The sequence below is a fragment of the Mytilus galloprovincialis genome, chromosome 14 (assembly GCF_965363235.1).
Source record: "Mytilus galloprovincialis chromosome 14, xbMytGall1.hap1.1, whole genome shotgun sequence".
Taxonomy (NCBI): domain Eukaryota; kingdom Metazoa; phylum Mollusca; class Bivalvia; order Mytilida; family Mytilidae; genus Mytilus; species Mytilus galloprovincialis.
The window spans coordinates 3,093,032-3,118,668 of record NC_134851.1 but is presented as its reverse complement, the minus strand read 5'-3'; the positions used below and the strand labels follow the sequence as shown (position 1 = coordinate 3,118,668).

The window sequence follows — 25,637 nt, the reverse complement described above, 5'->3', positions numbered from 1 at the left end:
ATGTGGCTGTTATACAGATGTTTTGCTCATTATTGAAGCCCAACATCAATATCATATGACTTTAAGATGAACAACAACTGCATGATTACAACATTTTGTACAACACTGTTTTATGCTTTTGAACTTTTTGTACACCTAGGCCTGTATTCAATGTTTATATGAAATGAAATTGAAAAATTATAAATCATGATAAAATATGATTTTCTTGTTCTCTCATGTCTCTGCAGGTAGCCAATATGTATACAACTATTTTTTCCCTGATGGAGAGTTGTTTCATTGGCAATCAATTTTTTTTTTATATGTCATATTCTTACTTTTATAATTACATGTACACAAATGTACATGTACATGTATTATTTGTAACTCAAATTAGTGGTGCGTCAGTGAATTTTATGCCTACATGCATATGAACATTGTATATCGCATGTATATCTGTAGGTAGGATTTATGTTTAAATCAAATAACTTTATCTTATAATTACTCCCTGTCATGCCTGTAATTGCCAAAAAAATAACTAAACACTCATATTGAAGTCTTATAAATAATATATTTCCTTCTTTCAAATTCATCTGAATATCATACATGTGATTGTCATATGTTTATCTGTAGATCTCTTATAAACTACTTGGTTAGATATTGCAGATTTTTCAAATATTTCACGAAAGAGACCACAAATTAAATCCATGAAACTGTTGCAACACATTTTAAAAAAAAAATGTAATCCTTTTTAGAAACTCAAATTGTAAGAAAATATACAAGTCTCCAAACTGCCTGTATTTAGAATTCATTTTAACTGAGGTATAAAAAGCTCTCTCCGATGGTAAACATCAACTTTAATGATAGACGATGATGAAAAAGAAGCTAAACTGTTCACTTAAATATTCCTCTGTCTCACTGCATCAAAACGCTAAACTCCAATTCAATTGGGTCTTGAAACAGCAAATGCTTCTGCTTAGTACATGATATACATGATATAGAATTGCTGTCTTTTTTCTACTTTTCATTGAAATATTTGTTGGCTTTCCAAACAAATTTTAATCAGATTTTCGGTATTAAATGGTCATGATGAGTTATAAATAAGTAACTTTCTTCTGCTGTCTCGGTGCAGGTGATCATCATTGCTGAAATATGAAAATGCAAATATAATGAATATATTAAATGAAATGTTTAACATGATACATGTATTTATGATTAAAATATTAAAAAGTAAGTGCAAACATATTTCTTCAAGAAGTTACTGTTTAAATGCAAACAATATAATTCCCTGGTCTTTATTTAATAACATGAATAATAAAATTGAGAAAGGAAATGGGGAATGTGTTAAAGCCACAACAACCCAACCATAGAGCAGACAACAGCCGAAGGCCACCAATGGGTCTTCAATGTAGCGAGAAATTTCATTAAACATTTGAACAAGGATGTTATTTTTCACACACATTTTAATAAGGTGCACTACTTTGATCAAACTTTAAAATAAAATGAGTTATATTTATTGATTTCAGAATGTGAGTTCCACTATTGCAATATTCAAAATGCAAATTTGCCATATATATAAAATATTACAATAATTTCTGAATTTACATCATACATGTACATTAATATTCTTACAATGTAAGAAAACAGAAATTTATTTGCAAAAATTAAAATAACAGGCTCACTTACATACAGTAGTTGTCTTTTGTTTATATAATTTATACGTGTTTCTTGTTTTTTTATATAGATAAGACTGTTGGACTTGGTTTTCCCGTAAGAATGGTTTTACACTAGTAATTTTGGGGCCCTTTATAGCTTTAAGTTCGGTGTGAGCCAAGGTTCCTTGTTGAAGGCCGTACGTTGACATATAAGGCAGATTTTACAATAAGAAGGAATTATTGTTTTTTGTATCCATCAAAAAAGCAATTGCTGAAACTGTGAAACAGACTGTGTAATGGAATAATGCATTATGTTATTGAATAAAATGTGTCTTTCTGAGTAAATAAAAATAAAAATAACTCTGTGTTTGTCTTTTATGTTAGAATTAGAGGGTTTTCAATTTCAAAATATTGGACATGGAATAGACATCATGACCTACTTTACTGACATCCAGCTTATTTGGAGTGGAATTTTGAAGTATTATTTATAAGTGGAGCCTAATAACATGGACTTATATTTTAATAAAAAGTCTTCTTTTGTGTTTTAATCATAACTTTAAGGCAGATTTTTATTGGTAAAGGCTAAAAAAGGTAATTTAATAATATTGTTGCTAACGTCACATCTTTTCCGTCCATTGTGGTATGTCACGATCGCAATTTTCTTGTTAGTTCTCAGACAGCCCATTGTAGTTATTTTTATCCCGGGTTTTATAAATAATTGAAAATAGCAATCATATTAAATTTGGATGACGTAAGGGGGTCAAAGGACTTGAGGAATCAATATCATTGGCTGTTTTATTTTTTGCGAACGTTACTGTTCGAGGTTTCCGTCCAAATCAGTGTCACGTGAGCAACATATATTTATATCTGTATCTCTCCTGTATAGGAGTTACGATATCGCCCTTTGCAGAAATAGATTCGGAGTCAGTTCCTTCACATGATGGGGAAGCAAAGAAGGTAAGTTGTATGTAATATCGTTACAAGAGGACCTTAAATGTATTCCGTCCATCAAAAAGACGTTCGCAACAAAACATAATGTCATGATAGTAGATGTTGCTAATGTTACTATTACGAATTGGTTTCTTGTGTATTCATTTGATATAAAGTACACCTGCAAATGACATTCTGTATATTTAGAAATTCTAAACCAGACTGTACAATTTTATTACTCCAGGCATATATTAAACATCACTGTGTGCATACATTTTAACTTTTAAAGATGTTGTTGCTCATGTGACATGTCCAAATGTCGCTAACGTTACTCATTTTTGTCTCCGTCACATTAGCAACATGAAAGTAGGAGACAGAACACAATACTGTAAAATCTGCCATAATGGTTAACTTTTATAAATTGTTATTTGGATGGAGAGTTGTCTCATTGGCACTCACACCACATCTTCCTATATCTATAGACTATTAACCCCTCCACATTCTGTATGCATGTGCCTGTTATTCAGTGGTTGTAGTGTGTTGCTGTGTTACATATTAGACTGTTAGTTTTCTCCTTTGAATTGCTAAAAAATACATTTGCAATTTAGGGGCCTTTTGTAGCTGAATATGCAGAATGGGCTTTGCTCATTGTTGAAGGCCATACAGTGACCTATAACTATAGTTGTTAATTTTGGTGTCATTTGGACACTTGAGGAGAGTTGTCTCATTGTACAAAAGTTAGCTGATTGCAGGATAAAACAACTTACCTGTCTATTAAAATAAAACTCCAATTTCAAACCATCACTTTATATTTCATCAAACCTGGAATGGCATACTGTATCTTGTAATTAACAGGTAAGCTGAAAAAAAAAGGTAATCATTTAATTACGAACAGATACTTTTTTAAATATATAAGAACATAAACATGTGTATAATGATTCAAATAATTGTTAAATAAAGAAATAACATCGCGGATATAGTTACTTACCAAGCGAGCATGATCGATTTTGACCTCACACGGTAATGAAAATCATTGCTTTGTTCTCATATAATTATCAATGTGTAACTCAATCTAAAAAGTAATTGTTGATTAAAGAAATGATTTGGTCGTAGGTTGATGATTAGAGATGTCTCATTATTTTCCCAAAACAAGAACGATTACTAAAAACATGTCCAAATACTTGTCAAAGAAGTTGGCACTCGTCTCATCCGATATAATTCTATATTAATTGCAACTCTTTATCTGATAGAAGACCACTGTGTGTTTGTAATAAGTATAGTTGTATCAATAATTGGCATTGAAATCTTTCATGTATATATGTTTTTTTCGATATTTTATTCTGAAAAGAAGCGTTGTGTACGGTGTTTAGCTGACCACATAAATCTGTCTGTATGGTGCACAGTCATTGATAGTTAAGTTGCTGTACACCGTACACAAAAATAAAATTTTCATACTCGTTTATTACACAAAAATTTTCAAGGAATGAGAAATCACCGGTTGGTTTATGATTGGTAACTATTACTTTTGTCCTGTATTAGCTTTCTTTAACATTTAAGGTAAAACATGTAAATGTCTCAACAATTATATGGAAATTGAAAGTTGGTGTTGACATACACAACTATTTGCGCATTTACAAGTTAATTGTTCTTATATATATATATATATATATATTAGAATATAAAATATGTCTTATAAATATGAAAAAATCATTGCGAAAATTATTTTGGAGCAAGAATTTCAGATGTTGAGAACTGTACACTGAATGTTGATAAAACAAAATAAAGATTTTCGTTACCATGTCAGTTCAAAAACGATCATGCCCGCTTGGTTAGTACCTATATCAACTGTACGATGATACACATTGATAACAGGCCAAAAAAAAAAATACATGTACATGTATATGTCTGTTTACAGTTACTCTACTGACCCTAATTTGAGCGCTGACTCAAAGCCATTTTATTCCTGTCGTAAAGTGAAAAATTTATAAAACTCGTGTCAAAAGCGAAGTTAGGGTTGCCATTAAATTTAATCAATTGCCTGATACATCCCAATGTTCACATTCGTGAATATGACAGCTGTTCTAAGGAAACTTGCAACTCGTGTCATAAAATAAAAACTTCACCCCCATTTTTTTCCAACCAATAACCAAGGGAAATAATCCAATCATTAAAAATATGGGTAAACTCGGCCCATGGACAACTGAGACCATGGCACAACTCAAAATCATGCACAAAAAAGGAAAAGGAAAAAAATAGTAAAAGTGAAATACTGACCTACCTACCCTAATATATTGATGATATACATGTAAGAATGTAACCTTAAACAGACAGACTGACATATATTTGTTTTGGCCATACAAGTGTGGTCATTTTAGCTCTTTTTTATGTCTTAAATCAATGTTCATGATTGACTAGAAATGCTGAAAGCACTGCCCATATTAAATAGCCAGCCCCCCTCCTAAATAATAAAATCTAAAACAAACACCTGAATCTCTGTGAGCTACTGCTCACTAATAATATCCCCATACCCTTAAAATATAAGGTTAACAGAAAGTTGTTGAGTGATGAATCTGAAAAAAGCATCACACAGTATAACTGACTCATACATGTATAAACCCTGAAGCCAAATTTCAAAAAATCCTTGTAACATTCCTGCAAACAGTGCTACGAAAAATATTCATGGGACGGACTGACCTAAGGATGTACAGACAGAAGTAAAACAGTATGCCCCAACTTTTTTAAAGACTAAAAGTGGTGCTGGGGGTACATGTACAAATATAAAAAAAATTGCCAACAGTGGCACAGTTCATGGATTATTTTTTAAATAATATTAAAATCCCATAAAGGGAATGAGTAAAATCTAAAAATATTTATTGTTTAAAAAATCATAAGGGATCATACATGTATATTACATTTCAGCAAATTTTCATGAAAATTTGTTCAAGCGGTTTAAAGTCATTATTTGAAAAACGCGATAATTTCGACCCTTTATTACGAATAATGTCCCTATACATGTAGTACTCAAAAACAAGATATACATTATATATGTAATAGAAATGTGAGAATGGAAATGGGAAATGTTACCAATGGGCAGGGGCAGATCCAGTTATTTTAAAAAGGGGGATTCCTAAACCTGGACAAAAAAAAGGGGGGGGGGTATCTGTGGTCCTGATGCCTGGTTTGTTTAACGGTTAAACTGTTACAAATGAACACTTTCATGTTTGTATTTTATTTTTTATTAAGAGACGCCCTTAATCTACAGGTTCCTACAAAGAAATGGCTTTCTCCGTTTAGAATAAACAACTTTCTTGCAAGCAGGCTCCCCAAGAAAATTTTATAACTTGGTCCCTTCTATTTACCGGGATACATATAGCTTAAAAACACGAAATCACAGGCTTAAAAATTCGAAATCTGGAGGTCCGGAAATTCGAAAAAAGAATTCCCGGATCCTGAAAAGGTCAATCCCAAACGGTATCGGGATCGTTCGCCCTGATTACATGTTTGCCCTAGGTTCGTTCGCACTGAGTTTGTTCGCCCTGATAGTCCGTTCGACTGGGTTCGTTCTCCCTATATTCATTTATGATATGTATATGTTACATCAATGAACGAAATATAATTATATATATTTAAAGTTAAATACAGAATATTTGCCAAATTTATATTAATTAAATAAAATTCTTGGCTGCATTGCTACACTTTATTTTATAATTACTTTTAATTACTGTTGATTGAATTTTGATTGCTGATTAGGTGTCATTTGAAACCTTTGATATCACTGATTGTTATATAAATTGTCTTTAATAGATTAATAATGAGAATAACATTTTTCTCAAATAAAATAGTCAGCTTGGATGGGTAAAATTCAGTTTGAAATATAAAAAATAAAAAAAAGGATGGATAAAAACACTGATGAAAAGTGATCAATGTAAAACAGTGAGGGCCCTCATGGGGTTTTTGATTATGTGATTACTTGGCCGTTTTTTTAATGATTATTTGATTATTAAGCCAAATATTTCATGATTATTTGATTACCTAGGACTGTATTTTTAGTTTATGATTATTTGATTACTAAAGATAAGCAAATATTTAATGATTATGTGATTATATTGGCAAAAAAATGGTGATTATGTGATTACTAGGACCCCCATGAGGGGCCTCAGCAGTGTGACCGTGTTTTTGGTATTTGTTTCACTAATAGTAATTATATTTATTGCTTTTTAAATATTTGATTAGTAAATAAATGTGTGCAAAGTACAGTTCAGAATTGATCTTGTTATAACTGTTACTCAATATTTTTAAATTGTTAAAATGTACATGTATCAATAAAGTTTAGATTAAAGTTAAATATATAAATAACTTAGTCATGTTAGTATTTAGTTGTTTTATGTCAAATACTATTTGAAGTCTTTGAATTTACAGAAACTTATCCTCGTGGCAGCAAGACAACAACTTAGCCTTCAGTTGTTTTACATTTAAAAATACAATGTAGTGCTGAAATTCACAGAAACAATATCTTGTAGTCTTGAAATGTACTGAAACTGATAACCTAGTATAGCAGCTAGCTTTAGACAAGTTAACATGAAACATCGTAAATATTCGGCGAAATTGTAGACTGACTTCAACACATTCAAATATATACACACAACGCAACACTATACTAAAAAATAAAATCAGGGCGAATGGACTCGGGGCAAACAGGTTTTAGGGCGAACAGAAACTAGGGCGAACCAGAATAAGAGCGGATGGACCCAGATTCATCCCAAACTGCCAATCTAAAAACACCCGATCCCGGAGTCCTGATAAAGGTCCTATCCCCCTCATAATTATTTGGACTAGGGGGAGGGGTACAACATATGTCAAGCTCCAGATTACGTGTTTCAGGTTCCTTTTGAGCAAGTATGTATGCGCAGCCCCTGTGCTCCAAATTAATAGCTCCACGATATCATTATTATTTGGATTAGAGCAATATGTACCCAACCAGGAATGGCAGGTAGGCAGGACACCTGCGAAACGAAAATTAGAAACGAATTTCGGGGTAAACGATGAGAATGGGCCCTTGGTATAATGCAGGAAACTTGATTCATTCGATATATTGTTCATTTATTGACGAGACTCGATAGATAACTTATATTTCAGCTATTTGTAGCAGTCTTGTTTTGTTTTGACCACGTGTATGTCATGCTTGTCCTCATTGAACTCGTTTTTATCTATATAACAGTAGAATCTATACAGTTTTCGCCCTCTGGAGCGAATGAGAAACACAACAAGCAACATATGTTTCATAATAAATACATGTCTTGTGGCTCACACTTACTTTTCTGGTTAGATTTTCACGTAGAAGTGAAAATAAATTTCGCTGCAAATTTCTTTCCATTCAGCAAACTGCAAACATCTATTTGACGTCGATCGTCTTCTCATTGGTTGATCTGCGGGGTCCAAAAGCCGACAATCTCGCCAAGAAAAACAGCTATTGTAACTGTTTCCATAATAATCCAAGCACAAACATACAATATTTGTATTTCGATAAATAAATTACATCATATTAATAGCCGTTTTTAGTTAACAGGCATGTATGTAAATTGATTTCATACATTTTCATCGATAGACGCAGCCTCCGCCATTGATGAATATATGAATACATAATGAGGTCCTTACGGGGTTATCTGCCCCTGAAAATATCTTATGTAAATCGCCTTAACATCGCTGCGTTTTACAACGAAAATATAAATTAAGCCGACTGGCCTAACTAAGAGATTCTATACGCAGGGTATTATATCAGAGGATGAGGTAGGCATTACCTCTAACATAGCCATAAAACGTATGTCCCAGACCCGTGTAAGTTAATCAGCAAAGGGTAAGGGGGGTACCTAAGTATATCACAAAGTCGAAATAAATTATTGCTGGCTGGCTAAACGAAGAGATTCTCCACATGGGCCATGATACCAGAGGTAGAAGTGGCCATAGCCTCAAAAATGGCCACTTATGCCGTAGACCCGTACCAGTGCTTCAGCAAAGTGTTAAAAGTGGGAGGTGGTATCTATGTTTACAACGAAGTCGAAATGAATTATTGCCGGCTGGCCAAACAAAGAAATTCTCCACATAGGCCATTATAACAAAGGTAGTGGTGGACATTGCATCTAAAATGGCCCATACTTCTTATTCCATTGATCTGTACGAGTTTGTCAGCAAAGGGTAAGGAGGGTACCCTGGTATATAACAAAGTCGAAATAAACTATTGCCGGATGGCCAAAAATAAAAGATGATCCACGTTTATCATGATACCAGAGGTAGAGGTGGGCCTTGCCTTTAAAATGGTTTATAGCACTTATGCCAGCAAAAGGAAAGGAGGGTATTCTAGTATATCGCAAAGTCGTTATGAAATATTGCCGGCTGTTCAAACTACGAGATTCACCACATGGGCCATGCTACCAGAGGTATAGGTGGTCATTGCCTTTAAAATAGCCTATAGCACTTATATGGCATATACCCGTACGAGTTTGTCAGTAAAGAGCTAAAATGAGGAGGTGGTACCTCTGTTCACATTAAAGTCAAAATAACTGTAGCCGGTAGGCCAAACTCCGGGATTCTCTACGTGGATCATTATACCAGAGGTAGAGGTTTATTTCGACTTCGTTGTAAACAAAGGTAACACCTTTTATTTTTAACCCCTTGCAGGCAAAATCGTACAGGTCTTTGGAATTAGTGTTATATGCCATTTTAAAGGCAATTACCATATCTATCTCTGGTAAAATGGCCTATGTGGAGAACCTCTTAGTTTGGCCAGCCGGCAATACTTTATTTCGACTTTGTTGTAAACAGAGGTACCATCTCCCCCTTTTGATTCATTATTGTCAAACTCGTACGGGTCTAGGGCATAAGTGCTATAAGAAATTTGTATGGCAATGCCCTCCTCTATCTCTGGTAAAATGGTCTACGTGGAGAATCTTTTAGTTTGGCCAGCCGGCAATTATTAAAGTGTATTTCGACTTCGTTGCAAACAGAGGTACCACCTTACCCTTTTAATTCATTGTTGTCAAACTCGCACGGGTCTTGGGCCTAAGTGATCTGTGCCTTTTTTAAGGCAATGCCTACTTCTACCTCTGGCATCATACCCCACGCGGAGAATCTCTTGGCCAGCCGGCAATTGTTTATTTCGACTTTTTTATATACCAAGGTACTTCCCTAACCCTTTGCTGACTTACTCGCTGGCTTATCCCTTATTGTAAGTAAGTAAGTTCAATAAATATAAGACTATATGCCAGGTCTTTCTGACAACCAATTACAAACAAATTGGGGTTTATCTAATGAGGCTTTTCCCAGGATGCAATTGCTCGTAGACTGTATACAGTTGACCAAATAATCCACAAATTCCGCAAAAGGATCTTTTAATTATAGCCCATGTCCATTTAGACATTAAGCAACAAAAGCCCAGCATGACCGATGCATTTGTCTTTAACATCTCCGATTTTGATTCCGCGTGGCCTTCCAATTGACATGAGTGTCCATTGGTGTTCATTGTTAAACCTTTGGAGCTATATCAGTTTGTGTGGAAATTAAGAGCACGATGACCTTCCCTTGGTGATAACAACATGACCAACAACCATATCGTGTGTTACCAAAAGCCGTCAGCGATAGTCACACCGACAATTTGCTACCTTCGTGGACAAAAGCCTGGCTTTTCGCTGGATCCTAATTAACATCTAGTGTTCTCACTAGCATTTGCTGTAGAGATTTAGTTGCACAACATAACAGAAACATTCTTTGTAAATACTCTATGTTGATATTTTGACATTTGAATGGTTCATATACCAATTGTAGCCGAAAAATGATAATGAAACATTTCTGTTTAATATCGATCTATTGTTGGAATTGTAAATTTTCATATTCAATTTTTGTTTGTTTAAAGATGACCATTTTAAATAAAGATTTTAATTTTTTAAAAAGCAAGTGTTAGACTTGTGCTTTTATTGCCACTCAGTTCATATAACCTGTCATTTAAGTCGAGCCTGTAACTTTGTTGCAGAAAGCTCGACATATGAATAGTGATCCGGCGGCGGCGGTGTAAGTTAACTTCTGAAAAGCTTAATATTTTAGAAGGTGGAAGAATTGGATGCTTCATACTCTGTATATAGATGCCTCATGTTACGAAGTTTCTGTCAGTCACATGTCCAATGTCCTTGACCTCATTTTCATGGTTCAGTGATCACTTGAAAAAAAGTTCAGAATTTTTGTAATGTTGAATTCTCTCTTATTATAAGTAATAGGATAACTATATTTGGTATGTGCGTACCTTGCAAGGTACTCATGCCCGTCAGACAGTTTTCACTTGACCTCGACTTCATTTCGTGGATCAGTGAACAAAGGTTAGAATAAGTTTTGGTGGTCAAGTCCACATCTCAGATACTATAAGCAACAGGGCTAGTATATTCGGTGTATGGAAGGACTGTAAGGTGTACATGTCCAACTGGCAGGTGTCATCTGACCTTGACCTCATTTTCACGGTTCAGTGGTTATAGTTAAATTTTTCTGTCTTGGTCTGTTTTTCTCATACTTTATGCAATGAGTCTACAATATTTGTTGTATGGAATGATTGTAAGGTGTACATGTCTAGCGGGAAGATATCATCTGACCTTGACCTCATTTTCATGGTTCAGTGGTCAAAGTTCAGTTTTTGAGTTTTGATCTTTTTATCTAATATTATATGCCAAAGGTCACTATATTTGGTGCATGAAAATATCTTATGATCTATATATAAGTCTCCCAGGTTTTATTTGACCATGACCTCAATTTCACGGTTCATTGCACAGTGTTAAGTTTTGTGTTTTGGTCTGTTTTTCTTAAACTATAAGTAATAGGTCAAGTATATTTGTTGTATCGAAGAATTGTTAGCTGTTCATGTCTGCCTGGTATGGTTCGTCTGACCTTTACCTCATTTTCATAATTCATTTGGTCTTTGTTTAGCTATCTTGGTAAATGTTAAGTTTATGTGGCAGTTGTAATAAATCTTTATACTTAGGGCTATCAACATAATATTAATGATGAGTAAAGTAAGCGAGACATTTCAGTGTGTGCACTCTTGTTTAAATGTGCTTATTTATCCAAGTCCTGGACTGCATTCCAGTCGCTTTCATTCGTTTACTTTTGTGTAAATTTTATACAGATCAGTATTTTTTCAAATGTTTTACCAATATTTTAGCTGCATGTAACATCTTGAACACTCAGAACAGCAAAACAAAATTTAGATTTCAGAAATAAATAGCCTTTAGTCATCGACGAATAGCCGATGATTTCAAGAGTTGTTTCCGTTAAAGGATGATTCCTTTTTTTTTGTGCAATACTTGCTCTTTCGGAGGCTCGAGGGTAATTTCAGCAAACATTTTATCATTTTTGTTTTCATTACAAATTTTATTTATTACACTATTAGTTATAACTTTATGAATTGGCTCAAAAATCAACCCAAAAAATCGAATGATTTTGGCCTCAGATTTATTTTTCAAATGTTTATATCACTGTAAAAGCTCCAAATTGTCTCCCTTTAGTGCAATAATGACATTTTGTTTTGGCATTAGAATTAAAATGTCTTTTTCAACTCATCGGTGACCTATAGATATTTTTCAAATATGCTTTACGTAAACTAAACAGTTGTAAAATTAAATCGATTTCTGTAATTTAGTTCTTTTTTTATTTCGATATATATATCTCTTTATTTCTCCTATTAGTTCAACTTAAAAAAAGTACCTTAACAAAAATGGTTGCTTCTTTCGAGGGCAGATTGTGAGCTTAAGTGAACGATAACCCCATGTTTTTATTTGATTTTTCTATTTAGTATATGATAAAAGTTCATCTATAGAAAAACAAGCAAAATCCTACATGTATATTTAAAAAATAATGGATTAATACCCTCCAGTCCCCTTAACGACAAAAAAAAAATAAATAGAACATTTCGTTTAAGTATCACCTACAGTATTTTACAACCTCCATTGGTGATACATTATATGTATTTCTGCTGTTGTTTTATATAAGTTATTGTCCTGAATAAACATCTTTATGCGTTTTTGCGTTTTTGCGTTTCAGTTTTTATTGTGAAATTTCTTCAATCAGCCAAGACAAACTTTAAATTTCGCCTTAACGATGTTTTCGCGAGAAATCCATGTATTATTATATCGAATTACTACATTTAATCATTGTCTAGTGCCCTAAAATGAGATTTTCCGAGACGCTGGGTTTGAAATGGGATACCCTATTTAATTTAAACAATATTTGCAATCTTTTCAAAAAGATGCAGATCGGAATTTTCGTTCCTTATGAAAGTGTTCGCAAGGAGTTAAATTATAAACTCCTTATAGGATTATCAAAAAGCAACTATTAAGGACCCCTTGGAATAAAGATCTTCCAAGACAACGTGTTCGAGAGTTTGAGTTTAATACATGACTTTTTAAAACTTAATGGACGGAGCAGGATTATCTTACTCTTCCAGTTAACCATACATCATCACAGTTGCATTGGTTCTTGTTGCTCAGATTTTAAATTTCAATGATTTCGTCCGAGACCACAATTGTCGTCCCTTGATTTTCGTTATTAGTCCCTAGTGATAACAGTGGGTTACTTGCCAATAATTTTTATACCCCTTCCAAATGTATTTCTCCTTGTTTAATGCCTCACATTGTAAGTAGGGGGGGGGGGGGTGAAATTACACTGTAAAAAAATTTGGGTCCAGAATTTTACAGGAAAGTAGTGATTTGGTCCAGCTGAAAAAGGTTAAAAATTAGCACTTCGGAAGCTGTCAAAAGATTTCAAGACACCCTAAACACAAAATTGTCCAATTTTGAGTTAGACGCGATGAAGTTTTCTATAATTTTGATATAATTTGTCCCAAAATTAGTACAACACACTGTAAAAGTTTCATTGAGAAAGCGCAGGTGGGATTATTTTAATTTTCATTTATGTTCTAAAAGAAATGCACTACGAATTAATTGTGTTCTCGGACCATTTGTTTTGTGGACTGTTGTGTATCTTGTTGTTTTTCATTCAGCTGCGGCTTTGTTGGTTTGTTTCAACCCTTTTTAGTGTGATTATCCTTTGGTACACTTTGCCTCTCTCTTATATATGATATCGCAATAATTATATATATGTAAGCGTTCATATACATTTATATGGATACAATATTGAATTAAAATAGACATAATAATTAGATGAGTGAAAAAAAGAAAATGAAGTAATAATTGTACGTGTGAGGAGTTGGCATTCTTATAAAAAAGAAGATGTGGTATTATTGCAAATGAGACAACTATCCACAAAAGACCAAAATGACACAGACATTAACAGCATTAGGTCACCGTACGGCCTTCAACAACGAGGGAAGCCCATACAGCATAGTCAGCTATAAAAGGCCCTGATAAGACAATGTAAAACAATTCAAACGAGAAAACTAACGGCCTTATTTATGTCAAAAAAATAAATGAAAAAACAAATATGTAACACATAAACAAACGACAACCACTGAATATACAGGCTCCTGACTTGGTACAGGCACATGCATAAATAAATAAAGGCCGTTAGTTTTCTCGTTTGAATTGTTTTACATTGTCTTATCGGGGCCTTTATAGCTGACCATGCGGTATGGGCTTTGCTCATTGTTGAAGGTCGTACGGTGACCTATAGTTGTTAATGTTTGTGTCATTTTGGTCTTTTGTGGATAGTTGTCTCATTGGCAATCATACCACATCTTCTTTTTTATATGCTCGAAACTTTAGAATAGTTTAGAAATTATCAAATCAAATAATCCTTGAGTGATGGTTTCGTTATTGAAATTCTAAATTGATGTTTAACCGTCAAATATTATATATGATAATCATACGAATAAGTCAGGAACGGAGTTTCAATCTGTAATTCAATAGTTGTTGTTTGTTTCTGTATTTGTTTGTCGTATAGTGTTTTGTAAATCAATGGTTTTCTCGTTTGAATAGTTTTATCATTATGTTAAATGGTGTCGGCGTTTGCTACATGTGGAAGTGCACACATTTACGACATGTTATTGCTTAAGCACAGTTTCTTCTTCCCGCTAATAATATATAGTCACCATTTGCACTTATATGCGAATGGCCGATTGACAGTCGCTCCAAAATATTTTGCAACATTTCAGTTAAAAAAAAACTTTTTTAAGTCTGGTAATATTTTCGTCATATTTCCAACAACTTTATTTTTCTTAAACATTACAAATATTACAAATATAACAAACAAACAAACTTCATTTTTGGAACACTATCACAAAGTTTACGTAATACATGTGTAGCTATTTATTTAGATAAACTGTATTAATCCATACATTTCGGAATTATTTAGCAACTATATCCAAATGACGAGGAAGTTCGAGGTTATTCAAGTAATAAGATTAAGGAAACTTTGGTTAACACAACAGCATTTTCAACAAAGTAGTTTATTTTTGTTTGACAAACTCGAAAAGAGGGGGAAAAGTAATAAAATGGTTACTTAAGCATTTACTTAATTTCTATCACGAAATAAATGCGTTTAATATTTTAGATACAGATACAATATAGTGCATTCGTAAATGTAAAACACTTTTTGATAGAAAATTTAAAAGAGATACATCAACAGTGTTTATTTTAGAATTGCTAAAGTCTGTAGGGCTTATTCCCGATTGTCCCACTTTTTTTTAAAATTAAGAGCTCATATTGTCCCACATGAAAAGTTCTGACTGGTCCACATTATTTTATGAGGCGAAATGTTCTTATCCCTTGTTAGATTGTCTCTATGGTTTTGTTTCAGATATATAAGCCAAAATCTACATTTTATGCGATGTTCTTCTTTTAGACATTGCGGCCATCTTAATTATTGGGCGGGGTCATCAGATACTTTTTTGAAACTAAATACCCTAAGGATGATTTTGGCCATGTTTGCTTTAATTTTGCCAGTAGTTTCAGAAGAGAAGATTTTTGTAAAAATTAATGACGACGACGAATAATGAGAAAATGAGAAAAGCTCACTTAGTCCTATGGTCCAGGTGAGCTAAAAAGCAAAACGGACAAAAAGCAACGGACAAAAAGCAAAAGTGTCGGACAAAAAGCAAAATTATCGGACAAAAAGCAAAACGGACAAAAAGCAACGGACAAAAAGCAAAAGTATCGGACAAAAAGCAAAATTATCGGACAAAAAGCAAAACGGACAAAAAGCAACGGACAAAAAGCAAAAGTATCGGACAAAAAGCAAAATAATCGGACAAAAAGCAAAAGCGGACAAAAAGCAAATCGCGGACAAAAAGCACCGTATCACACGATGATTCATGTCAATATAGTTCGAACAACCTAAAGATTTTTTTTGATTAGAATATGGTGAGACCAAATTGCAATTTATAAAAAATGACTATAAGTAATGTTTTGATTTCTGAAAATAGGAAAATAATGAAGGGGGAAATATGGATACAACAATAAATTATGTATGTATGTGTTGAGAAAGGCAGAAGATGCCAATATGACACGGTTACAAAAAAAAATATGTGATGGAAGCAGCTTTTTGTTCAAATGAACCTATTTAAAAGTAATTCTAATAATTTGTCCGTAATTTCATGATGTTTACTTTTGGATGTGTATATAATTTCATTGATCTGTTGAAATATGTCACAAAAATCTTTTTGTCTTGGAAGATTAAATAATGGTTGCAATATTTCTGTTTTGTTTTGCTTTATTTGATAAATATAATGTTGAATGATTTTGTATACTAGTACAAATGTATACTTAAATTTTATGTATGGTTAATTTTTTTAATTTAAATTTCTTTGTCTACAGTTCGAGGGACACTGATTCCCAAGTTATTTTCCACGTGGATTGTAGGCAAAGGGATTTTTCCTTTTCAAAGTGTGACTAATGCTGTCTTAAAGTCATAAGAAACGAGTGACTGGTGAAAAATAATGTTCTTCCAATTCTTGAACCAATGCATACAAACATCATAAACTTAGTCTTCTGTGCACGAATTTATCATTTTTTTCGTGTAAATTTCGTATAATCGTCAATTTTTTTTTCAATCGGTCAGTATTGTTGTGAAAATATGGCAGGTAATTAAAGTTCGTGTATTGTAGCCGAAGTTTACCGATTGTCACCTGTTTGTCAACAATCGACAAAAAATCAACAAAAAGCACGGAAATTGAGCACGTGTTAAACATGTAAATACAGATAATAGTTTATTTTAAGGACATCCATGCGTATTGTGATCACCGGATTTTTACTAGATTGGTCACACTGAGGTCACTGCAATAAAATAAAGTAAACTTCTTCTAAATATGAATAAATTAAAGAATTTTCTTCAGAAAAAAGGTATATGTACATAAGTTTTATAATGAAAACTATCCACTGAGTTTTAAAAAAAAAACATATGTATTTTTTTTTATTTGAGGTTTCTTATGACTAAGTACAAATAAACAATTTGTTGTTGGTTAATATATTTTCAGCAGACATGTTGTTTTTTATTTGGGCGGGTTGTTGTCTCTTTGACACATTCCCCATTTCCATTCTCAATTTTATGTGAAGAATCAAGTGGAAATACAATTGTCAATGTTCCTGATTAGGAAGTAAAGAGAGTGTTTGATTCAACAACAGTAAAGAAAGAGACAAGCCAGCATAGTTTACACTTGGAGGTGAAGTCCCTTTGCTTACAAGCTTTCCACATGCTGAAGATGTTATTAAAATAATGACAATGTTCATTTTGATATGAGTTCATTGCCTTAACACAACTTTTAAAAGTCTGTATGTGGTCAAATCACGAGAATTTATAAAATTATGAACTATAGTATTTATAAAGAACTGTGCACACGTATCTTTAAATGTTTAGTAGTGTTTTAAAGTAATTAAGGAATATTATTTAATAAAAGTGTTGAAGATATTTTTGTTTTGAGTATTGGGAATAATATTCCTTAAGGGAAAGCCTTGCTACACGGGGGGGGGGGGGGGGTGAAAAGTGATCAATGTAAAACAGTGAGGGCCCTCATGGGGTTTTTGAGGGTACAGGTGTGCAGCTGGGATTTTAAAAACACCCCCCATTCATATATTGAATAATTGTGAAATCCCTACCTATACATATATTTCACAGCGAAATCATAACCCATTCATATATTTATGACCCATTGATATATCACAATCGGTCAATTACTACCTATTGATATATTTCCTCGGTAAAATTGCACCCCATTGATATATTTGACGGATCAAAAAAGGGACCCATTCCAGCGGCACATATGTATATACCTTTATATAGGAAGAGACCCCCCCCCCCCGTGCCTTGCTAGTGGTGTAATTTGAGATTGGCCTGCAAATATGCTGTATGGACTATAGAGTTTTTTATGCCCATAACTTAACATGAACTGGATGCAAGGTTATATCAATCACTGAGGATATGTGTATATCAAATTACAACAGTGTTGGCATACAATTACACTAGAACACACCCGCGAAATCGCGGGCATTCAGAGCGTATTTTAAAGTATGTAAAGTGTTGTTGGAAGAATTTTGTATTGAATGGCTGGAGAATTTCAGCTAAAGTTTCATAAGTCATAGGTTATTGGGGACAGGAAAATGTTTTTTTTTTATCCCTCCTCCTTTATTTCCAAAATTCCCAATTTTTGGTTTTCTATCAATTTCAATATGAACATACATTTAGTATGTTATGAACATTTAAGTAAGGAGCCTGTAATTCAGTGGTTGTCGTTTGTTTATGTGTTACATATTTGTTTTTCGTTCATTTTTTGTACATAAATAAGGCCGCTAGTTTTCTGGTTTGAATTGTTTTACATTGTCAGTTCGGGGCCTTTTAAAGCTGAGTATGCGGTATGGGCTTTGCTCGTTGTTGAAGGTCGTACGGTGACCTATAGTTGTTAATTTCTGTGTCATATTGGGGCTCTTGTGGAGAGTTGTCTCAACATGGCAATCATACCACATCTTCTTATTTTTGTAATCAATGAATTTTATAAAAGATTTAATGACTGGAGAATTTCAGAAAGGGTATCAAAAGTTCACATGAATATTTTTAGCGCTTATCTGTATATTATGAACATTCATTACTATATAAGTATAGTGTATTTACTTTCAATTCTAAGTTTACTAATCGATCCATGGTGGCCAGTGATATAGTATACAGACCCTCTCTTTTTAATAAACTCTGTGACCGCCGTGGATAGTTGAAAATGATAGCAGATAGAATTCTGAAAATACACTTTTTTCTTTGTATATGTATGTTCAAAGTATACAGAAAAACGCAAACCGGGAGTCCGGGCTAATCTGACTTAAAACTGTACCTATAAGACACCGAGGTGTGTTGATTAATTTATTGTGGAAAGAAGAGATGCGACACACAAAATGAGGTCTTCTCGTTTAATAGTATAGATGTCAGAAACTGCAAATGAAGGAACACAAAATAACGGAGCCTAAACTTGCACCAACTATTTATAACTAATAAAATGAAATTAACTAATATCTTAAAATGTAGGATTCGGAAACAAGCTTCACAAAGTTTTAATCAATCATTTTGTTTTTTATTAGTACCTGTATCCCTGTGATGAGAGTTGTAGCTGGGAACTTCATCAATGAAAATTTAAAACTGAATGGATTTTTCAGTCCTAACTTTCTTAAGAAAAAAAAAAATAAAAATCTTAGAGTACTGTCACAAAAAAATAGAAATGGCCTAGCCTACAGTTCAGTGGTACACAATTAAGATTTCAGAAAACATTGTAGTTGTTGTTGAATGACAGAATTCAGATGAATTTTACATAATTAGCTATCAACTTTAATCGAATGTTTAGACTTAGAAGATGCAGATCTCTTCCATTGGTCCAAATTAAATGCTAAACTAAGGAAACGAAATAAGATTGAACAACAATTGACTTCAATATTGTCAACCTTTCTACATCTTCTAGCTGGTTTTTTTTTCATTCTTTATATGAAGACTATCAAAAGATACCCCCCCCCCCCCAAAAAAAAAAGGAAAAGAAAAGAAACAAGGGCCGTCTTTCCCCTCAGAGCTATTCAGCTCTTTGCTTTTACAGTTGTCATTTCGCGACCTTTTATAGCTGACTATGCGGTTTTGGCTTTGATAATTGTTGCTGTATGATTCACAGCGATAACTGACAAGAGGTGACCTGAACACTGTGTTAGTGCTATGTGGCTGTATCATTCACAGGGATAACTGACAAGATGTGACATAGACCTGAACACTGTGTTAGTGCTATGTGGCTACATGTATCATTCACAGGGATAACTGTCAAGAGGTGATATAAACCTGAACACTGTGTTAGTGCTATGTGGCTGTATCATTCACAAGGATAACTGACAATAGGCGACATAGACCTGAACACTGTGTTAGTGCTATGTGGCTGTATCATTCACAGGGATAACTGACAAGAGGTGACCTGAACACTGTGTTAGTGCTATGTGGCTGTATCATTCACAGGGATAACTGACAAGAGGTGACATAGACCTGAACACTGTGTTAGTGCTATGTGGCTACATGTATCATTCACAGGGATAACTGACAAGAGGTGACATAGACCTGGACACTGTGTTAGTGCTATGTGGCTGTATCATTCACAGGGATAACTGACAAGAGGTGACATAGACCTGAACACTGTGTTAGTGCTATGTGGCTGTATCATTAACTGACAATAGGTGACATAGACCTGGACACTGTGTTAGTGCTATGTGGCTGTATCATTCACAGGGATAACTGACAAGAGGTGACATAGACCTGAACACTATGTTAGTGCTATGTGGCTGTATCATTCACAGGGATAACTGACAATAGGTGACATAGACCTGAACAATGTGTTAGTGCTATGTGGCTGTATCATTCACAGGGATAACTGACAATAGGTGACATAGACCTTGACACTGTGTTAGTGCTATGTGGCTGTATCATTCACAGGGATAACTGACAAGAGGTGACATAGACCTGAACACTGTGTTAGTGCTATGTGGCTGTATCATTCACAGGGATAACTGTCAAGAGGTGACATAGACCTGAACACTGTGTTAGTGCTATGTTGCTGTATCATTCACAGGGATAGCTGTCAAGAGGTGACGTAGACCTGAACACTGTGTTAGTGCTATGTGGCTGTATCATTCACAGGGATAAATGACAATAGGTGACATAGACCTGAACACTGTGTTAGTGCTATGTGGCTGTATCATTCACAGGGATAACTGACAATAGGTGACATAGACCTGAACACTGTGTTAGTGCTATGTGGCTGTATCATTCACAGGGATAACTGACAATAGGTGACATAGACCTGAACACTGTGTTAGTGTTATGTTGCTGTATCATTCACAGGGATAACTGACAATAGGTGACATAGACCTGAACACTGTGTTAGTGCTATGTTGCTGTATCATTCACAGGGATAACTAACAAGAGGTGACATAGTTAGTGTTATTGCTATTAAAAGTATATCTTACTTGACTATGATAGGGACATAGCTGCATAACATTGTTTGAAACAATCCCAATCCACTATCTACCGGTTACATAGGCGGATCCAGGGGGGCCCGGGCCCCCTTTTTGTGGGAAAAATTTGGTTGATTATATCGGGAATCACTGAAGCATGACTGGAGCGGCCCCTCTTTTAGGTCAGTCAGATTATATGGTGCTTTTTGTTTTAGGAAAAACAACAGGTGTTACGGAGGACCTTCTGCACATGATCATGAGAGCCACTCCGAATTTGAAGAATGGTATGTTCGTGTGTTAAGCTAAGAACTATTACAAAATTATGAGACACTTTTGTTCGTTACATCAAAATATACAAACTGTTGTCGCGGGGATTTGTTTTAACAACATTAATGCATTTACAAATAAATAAAAACTTCAAACAAATCAAGTATAGCATTAACCTTACTTCTAAATAATCGAAATTTTACAAGGACGAAATATTCAAATGCCATCAGTTTGATCAAAATTATAATAATGAAAGTAATCGCAATATACCAACCCAGGGCACACATAAAATATCGGAAACGAGTAATGCTACTATATTCAATATCTGATCTTTAAATCCCGTTCAGACCCTAGTTTAAGGTGGATAGGGAGTCTTAATTAAAATTGATAGAATTTTTTGATAACTTGTCAAAATGATTTTTTTGTAATGCTTTTTTCAAAAATATATTAAAAAGTATGGGTCACCGGACTTTTTTCACGCTGCAGGTTGTGCGAAATTGACAGATTTTGTATAGATTATGCATGGAAAATCAAATTTTGTGTGATAAAAAGAAAACGTACTATCAGAACTTTAAGATAAAATATGAGAAGATTGCTCTTATAACATGCTTTCAAATAAGAAAAAGAAGAAAAAAATGGGGTCACCGAACTTGTTTTCTTGCTACATATCAAAATAGGTAAATTCATAACACTTTCTATTATAAAAATTACTTTAACTGAGTTATTTCCCGTTATTTGGCAAAGTTGAAAGAAATCTAATCAAACACAAACAAGGTGTTTTTGAGAAATTACAGCTGTAATTATGATAAAACACACAATTTTCTTCATTTATATCAAAATTATTTTACATAAATTACATACAACTCTCAAAATTTGCACATTTCATCAAATATCTAGACCAAAGATATCTGCTTCTTCAAAATCCAAGATGGAGGAAGACGTCCCAGCCACCATAACTTGCTTAAGCAGTTTTTCTATTATTTTAGATCTAGAACAAAACCAACATTTTTTGCATCATTAAAAACACATCAAACTCTGGCTAGCATTAATGATATTGTGAAGTTCAATGATGCAAAGATCAATGTCGGAGGAGTATACGGCTCTAGCACTGGAATATACACTGCAAAACAGAAAGGAATATAAATTCTCTTGCACTATTATGGCTGACGGTAACGTGGAGTTCAGTTCCAGCTTAACAAGAACAATCATTTCTATATATACAGGAGGATATGTTGCTAAATCGAAATACGGCGCGCAAACAGTCACATCACTCATTGAACTAAGGAATGGTGATAAAGTGTATATTTTTAAGGCTAGATCAGGAGGAACAGATAGAGTATATGGAAACCACTTTTCTACATTTTCCGGATATCTTTTGTCTGTTTAATAAAAGAAACAAATCTCGATTTACTATTTCTTAAAAATCCTGTGAAATTGAGCTTTATATTTCGTCTTTAATACAGAAGTATAATTAATATATCTGTTAAACTTTCTTTTTTTATTAAAATAAAAAGATACATAGGTTGTGATCTGCTAATGAGACCACTACATGTATCAACCAGAGACAAATGACGTAGATTTAAACACTTATACATGCAGGTCAGCAATAAAAAAAAAAATAGACTACAAATACCCCGACACAGTGAAGGTACCACATGCAGCTTTTCGAGACCTCTGTGATTCGGTAATACCCATGCTTGTATCTGAATCGCACGCAATAAATGAATGGACCAATGTTTAACATTACTACAATTTGACTGAATTAAATGAGTATTGCACACCAATTCTCTGTAAAAAAAAAACATTTACGTAACCCAAACGGTGCAGGTCCATCATTTAGATGGACAAAAACTGTAAGAAGTTTTTTATATCTCATTTAGACATACAACGTCACTATTGAACTGGTTCATTAAGATATCTTATTTTGAAAAAGTTGTCTGTGCGTATGTTAAAGATATATTTTATTACAAGAGTATCTGAATGAAATGAAACACGATTTTGTTACTTTTTTATTCAATAGTGTTGTATTTGTGACGTAGGATGAAATTACACTGTAAAAAGAGCTGATGAAGTTTTCTATACATGATGTGTAAAGGGTGATCTTATGTTTTACTGTTACACCAGAATATGGGACTGAGATTTTGGTGTCAACAATAATGTTTAACCCCACCACATTCTGTATGTGCCTTTTCCAAGTCATGCATGCGCCCGTAATTCACAGGTTGTCGTTTGAGGCAGTATATCAAATGTGTTTTTCGTGTATTATTTTGTATACATCAACCAGGCCATTTTTTTCTTTTGTTTGATTTTTTTTTATTTCGTCATTTCGCAGCCTTTTTACAGAGTTGTCCGGAAAAGTAATGGTCCGAAGGTTTTGACCATCGTCAAAAATTAACTAAAGACGCCAGCTTTGAATTTTGCAATAGAAATAATAGTGAGGACCAACATATTTTCTTCAATTGTAACTCCTAGGGAAATAAAGATGTCGAAAAGCAGTCAGTTTTATAACTTTCTGTGCGGTATGGGCTCTTCCCAATATTGAAGACCGTACGGTGGCATAAATAGTTATCAAATTATACGCCCAGCATTTGATTTCCGGTGTATAGAGTTGTCATTGGCAATCATATCACATCTTCTTATTTTTGGATTGACATCAGATCGACAGAAAGCACATGAAACTTACAAATAAGATTTAAGACATTGAAAATTATTCAGAGATACTGACATCGAATGAAAGTTTGTTTAAATTCAATAACAACAAACAACACTCATTTTCCAAGACTGAAATCTCAATTTGTACACATCTCATGGATGACGTGTAAAGACCTAATAAAGCAATTCAGAGAAAAAAACATTGTGCAATGCAAATATTATAAAAATCACCTGCATATAGGACCGTATTTTCATTGATATATTTCAAGAATATTCAGTAATGTTTTAATTCATACATATATACAAGAATATGTGGTATGAGTGCCAATGAGATAACTCTTCATCCAAGTCCAGTGGCGGATACAGAAATGTTAGTAAGAGAAGGCCCACTGACTGCCTAAGAGGGGGGCCCGCTCTATTCATGCTTTTGTGATTCTCTATATAATCAACCAAATTTTTCTCACAAACGGGAGGGGGGGGTCCCCTGAAAATAACTCTAAATTCGCCCCTGAAGTCACACTTTACAAAAGAAAAGAAAAAAAAACATTATAGGTTTAAACACCGAACATCAAGATATAAAGGGCCCCAAATAATGACTAGTGCAAAACCATTCAAACGGAAAAACCATCGGTCTAAATATATAAACAAATGCAGCGGGTTTAAAGGTTTAAATTTTGTTTATAGGTACCAATATTCACCCAATAGTGTAACATTACAACATAGAAAGACGCTATAAAATATCAATTGAAATGGCTTAACTCCATCAAAAGACATATTAACACAAGTAAACAGAAACTGAACGAAAAAAAAATGATCTATTTTATGACACAATGTAAATACAAAATCAGTAAAATGTCTGTCCAAAGTCAGAAACCCCATGAGGTGTTAGTCTGAATGTACTTCGTCATATGATATTGTCTTTTGATAAATCACGTGATATTTAGCGTTCATGGCAAACGTAGAAAAGACAAGACAAGCCAATATTTAATTTAACTCTCACCTCTTCATTATATAAAACATACAAACAGTTAATAAAACAACATATCATAAAACATACAAAAGCCACTTTGAAAAGAGTTATGAGAGACTATGACTTATGATGGTTAGTCTTTTATATTCATTAATATATCTGGGCGAATTTCAGTTTAGCTTGACATATTGTTAAGAAACCCATCTATTGTTGTACGACTGTGTTTACCATTGAAAGTGTTGGGTTTGTTTGTTTTTTGGGGGGGGGGGGGGGTGCTCTTGTGTTGACATTGTCTCTGTTATTCCTTTATGCCATCGGAATCTGCTTTCTGTCTTTAAACGAAATATTCAATTCAGAATTACGTGTAATAAATAAGTTATGAAATTTCATTTTATTGTCAATGTGTCTGTAAATAAGTGATGTAATTATAAAATAGATATACATGTAGGAAGATGTGGTATGAGTGCCAATGAGACAACTCTCCATCCAAATAACAATTTATAAAAGTAAACCATTATAGGTCAATGTACGGCCTTCAGCACGGAGCCTTAGCTCACACCGACCAACAAGCTATAAAGGGCATAAAATTGACTAGTGTAAAACAATTCAAACAGGAAAACCAACGGTCTAATTTGTTTGTAAATATAATAGTTTCTAACAAATGGCTTTTTTATTCGTCATGCGAATAAAAAATCCAACATATTATAACGAATAAAAAAGAAACAAATTGTCTTTTATATTTAT

At 33.8% G+C, this 25,637-nt stretch overlaps 1 long non-coding RNA gene across 1 annotated transcript; it reads right to left on the bottom strand.

Moving 5' to 3' along the window:
- Window positions 1-527: 527 nt before the first annotated feature.
- On the bottom strand, window positions 528-8,179 carry LOC143059077 (uncharacterized). The gene is made up of 3 exons (XR_012973376.1): window positions 7,876-8,179; window positions 3,329-3,421; window positions 528-1,121 (listed from the first exon to the last, which is right to left on the bottom strand). It is a non-coding gene; the product is annotated as an uncharacterized LOC143059077 (long non-coding RNA).
- Between the last annotated feature and the right edge of the window lie 17,458 nt (window positions 8,180-25,637).